This window comes from Euprymna scolopes, chromosome 3 (genome assembly GCF_053919585.1).
Source record: "Euprymna scolopes isolate OS-2025 chromosome 3, ASM5391958v1, whole genome shotgun sequence".
Taxonomy (NCBI): Eukaryota; Metazoa; Mollusca; class Cephalopoda; order Sepiida; family Sepiolidae; genus Euprymna; species Euprymna scolopes.
This window is the reverse complement of record NC_136484.1, coordinates 87,832,285-87,837,171: the sequence shown is the minus strand read 5'-3', so window position 1 is coordinate 87,837,171 and position 4,887 is coordinate 87,832,285.

Below are 4,887 nucleotides of genomic sequence, written 5' to 3'. Positions count from 1 at the left end.
CTATTAATAAAATGTTTATTTGGAACCAAAAACTAAAAAAGTATAAAAATTTAAAGCACGTTTAAAACGATCTGTTAAAAAATTAAACCTAACGAATACGTAAACATCATATACACGCAATATATTCGTGCACTGATATAAGTTCTCGTAGATGTGTCTGTATATTTTTTGCTGTCAATTGATTATTTATTAAGATCAAAAACAAAAAGTTGAGACGTATATTTAAAAATCTTATTTAAAAATAATGTAAAAATGGTTAGCGTTTTATCACGTAGTATTGGACGCTGGAGTTTTATTACTTTCCGTTATATTTTTATATTATATATTTACTTATTATATTATTTTATATTATATCATTATTATAATATATTATTATTATTATTATTATTATTATTATTATTATTATTATTATTATTATTATTATTATTATTAATTTCCGTTATATTTTTAAATGTGAATTTCAAGAAACGTTAATTCATCTCAATAGAAATAAATGCACATGACCTCACGTGTCTGTGTGTGCGTCACACGTCTGTGTGTAATCTTTATAAATGCACACTGAATTATTATTTTATTTACTATTAATCAAATATTTATTGAAATAAAAATAAAATAGCGTAAAAATTAAAACGAATTCTAAAACAAAAATTGCAAGCGTGACTATATTTTTTTAAATATCTTCCCCCAGCAGCACCCGTATAACTAATATCCTTACTATCGTAGTCTCTCCCCCCCCTCTCTCTCTCTCTCTTTCTCGTACACTAACACAGTCAAATAAGAGAAAACAAGCAGTTACAATCGCATGTGTGTGAAATCTCAGTCTCTTAGCTTATTCCTTCATCACTCGTTATTATTAGTACTATTTCTCAATTCATTCGTTTTTATTGCCTTTTTCTCATCGTTTTCGATTTTCCTGTTTGTTTACTTTACATAATTACCATTTTTTTTTATTAACAACACATATTTAATTTATATTCGATATTCTACACCTATAATTACTGCATGTTATTTTGTATTATTGCTAGTTAGGACGATAAATCGGAATCCAAATCGGAAATAGGAAAAATCGGAAATCTGGGGTATCGGAATCAGAATCGGAATCGGAAAAAATGTAAGCCTTATTTCTGATTCTAAAACGATTCTTTTAATTTTTCTTGATAATAAGAAATGAAACAAACACAAATTCATTTATTTATTAGTTGTTCATTTACAACATAAGAATAAAGACAAGGGTCATAAATCCAACTACCAGATTTAGCATTGCATCTCAGAGTCTAATTGTATGGAGGAAACCTAATGAAAGCGGTGAATACATGGACAGTCAGTCTTTGAGATACAGTGCGGGAATTTTAGAATGGTCTGACAAGGATTTGCATGCCATGAATATCAAAATAAGAAAATTATTTAGCAATGTTTGGTATATTTCACATTCGAAGTAGCGTAGCAAAGCCGTATCAAAAGCTTAGAGCTGGGTATCTGGCTAAGAGTACTGTCGCTGTTGTTTGTGCAGCACAAGAGCAGGCATTAGAAACACGATTGTTCAAAAAAGTGGTTTTAAGAGAGGAAATTGCTGCAGAATACTCGATTTGTGGTAAGACCTCAGAGTCAATTGCACACCTTGCGGCAGGGTGTAGTGGATTGGCCCAGAGAGAGTACCACAAAAGACACGATCGCATGGGACTCTTGATATATTGGGAAGTGTGTAAGAAGTTTGAGGTGAAGCGTGATGGAAAGTGGTTTGCGGAGGTGTCTGATGAAGTGAGAACAAATGAGGATGGAAATGTAGAGGTATGGTGGGACAAAAGTATCATAACGACCAAGTTGTTGGAACATTATCGTCCGGATTTGGTCGTCATTGACAAGATTTGACGGGAATGTGAGGAAGAAGGAGAACGAGAAGTGGAGTAATTATGCTCCATTGGCCTTGGAGATAAGGTGTATACACGGGGTTAAACAAAATAATCCCGATCGTAGTAGGTACGCTAGGAATGGTACCATGTCGTCTGGAAGGATAATTTAAAAAAACTACGAATTCTCGATGTTTTAGGCGGCTTCCATACTTCTGCTATTGTAGATACCACCAACATCCTTAGAAAAACCCTTGATCTTTGAAGCTTCCGCTCTGGAGCCGGAATTGAGGAAAATCCTCTGGAAAAGAATCCCATCCCTTTCCAGGGAGACGTTGAAAAACAAAATCAGAATTATTTTTGTTGTGTTCTTGTTTTTATTTATTTTTTATCTTGTTTTTAATTATACAGTAACGCAAGTCAACGTAATAACCGACCAAATTTTTATAATTGCGAGAAAAAACGTAAACATTTCTTCATAGAAAAAGGCAGATAATATTTAACAGAGACCCGTCACAACGTTAAGAATGGTTTTCTAAATAGTAACATTAGTAATTTTTAGTATGTAGAAACTCATTCTTGACATTGGACGGACTTAGTTAACTATTCTGTACTCCAACTATTTTTTGTTTTGTAATTTTGTAATTTAATTAATTCACCTGCTTAAAATGTTCTAGCATTGCCCGGGGAAAATATAAAATACTGAATTAAAATCCTGAAATGTGTTTTATTAACATGTTTTATCAGTGTAGAAGAATCTATTATTCATCGACCAAGAAAAGAAAATGTCAAAAACATTACACTACACTTTTACCAATTACGTATTCAATCTAAAAGAAAACACTTTTAAAATAGTGATATTTCCTAGATGACGACATTTCATTCGATAAAGTTCGATGATCATAAATCAAGGTTGTCTTATATATTAGATGATTTTAACGAAATTGTGTACAAAATAAATGCATTGGTTTATAAACATGATTCGTGTATTTTAAAGCAGTTTTCAAAATACTGAAAACGTGTTAAAAGTCTTAAATTATGTTTTGTATGTCTTTCACTTATCCCTGAAATGTAAGTATCTATTTTGTGAAACTAATAATTGTAGTATTTTTTATAATAAAGTATTTGTACAACTCACACAAAGATTTCAAATTTAATATTCGAAAACAGTGTTGAATTCACGAAATAATCAAATGAAAAAAAATATTTTTAATAAATTATTTTTTTCTGCTTGCATGTTGCAAGCAGAAAAAAATACTACAATAAATTTACTAAAGCAAGCGTATAAATTTGTTGCGAACATTTGTTTTTGTTTCATTTATTTCAGTTGAAGTTAACAAAAATAAAAGGGGACCCTTCCTGGGATTAACACTTTATCTCTATATGAGATGCCTGGATATTCGAATATTGCAGTACAGTTTTCATTTTATCATGTTTTATGTTTTCTCAAGCGTTCAGTTAGTAAAGAAGTTAGTAATATATCCTTTATTTATTATAAAGTATTTTTAACATATCCTTTGTTTATTATAAATATTTTTACCATATCCTTTGTTCATTATAAAGTATTTTAACATATCCTTTGTTTATTATGAAGTATTTTTACCATATGCTTTATTTATTATAAAGTATTTTAACATATCCTTTATTTATTATAAAGTATTTTAACATATCCTTTGTTTATTATAAAGTATTTTTAACATATCCTTTATTTATTATAAAGTAGTTTGAACATATCCTTTGTTTATTATAAAGTATTTTTAACATATCCTTTGTTTATTATAAAGTATTTTCAACATATCCATTGTATATTATAAAGTATTTTTTACATATCCTTTGTTTATTATAACTATTTTTAACGTATCCTTTATTTATTATAAAGTATTTTTAACATGTTCTTTGTTTATTATGAAGTATTTTTACCATATCCTTTGTTTATTATAAAGTATTTTTAACATGTCCTTTGTTTATTATAAATATTTTTAACATATCCATTATTTACATATACTTTATTTATTATAAATATTTTTAACATATCCTTTGTTTATTATAAAGTATTTTAACATATCCTTTGTTTGTTATAAATATTTTTAACATATCCTTTGTTTATTGTAAAGTATTTTTAACATATACTTTATTTATTACTAGCGGGTGTACTCGGCGATGCCCGGGTGTCTTGAGGTAAATCAAATCTCCGGGGGGGATTAAATAATAAAATAATATTTTGGTAGGTAAGTATCAGAATCGAACCCGTACCCATGAGTTGGAAATTAATATGTGAAAAAAAAACCCGGGGGTACATTACCCATTAACCACCGCGACATACATGCAACATACCCAGGTTTTAATTTATTTTTTGAACTATAAAAACAGGCGTGCGCAATAAAAGTTAACTCTGTTGCTTCCATTTGACCTAATTAAGAAGGTCAAATAGAAGTCACGCAGTTGTTTACCCAAGTTTGACTGTTTTTGTTTTTTTTCTTCCCCGCAACAGATGTTGGGGGGTGGGAACCAGCTCCCAATTGTCCAGATTGAATAACAATTGTCTGATGTACAACATTGATCAAAGCTGATTGCTTCTGGACATTTCCCAGCGCAATGCCGAGAACGTTGTTCGTTGTTAACTTTGAATTAGTTTCGCTTTTTTATACGAAAAAGCCTCATCAACATGCGAGAAGCCAAAATAGCAATAATTTTGTAAAAGTCGACGTAAATAAATCTAGATGCGACGCACTTTTCCAAATCGTACATATTATTATTTAGGACCCATATAAACAGTTGTAAGCGATCGTAAGGACATCGGAAGCGTGTGCGAGAAAAGCCTTTTGAAGACATACACGAAATGGTCTCACACATTTTGCCTTTTATATATATAGATAATAAAGTATTTTTAACATGTCCTTTATTTATTATAAAGTATTTTAACATATCCTTTATTTATTATAAAGTATGTTTAACATATCCTTTGTTCATTAGAAAGTATTTTTAACATATCCTTTGTTTATTATAAAGTATTTTTAACATATCCTTTGTTTATTATAAA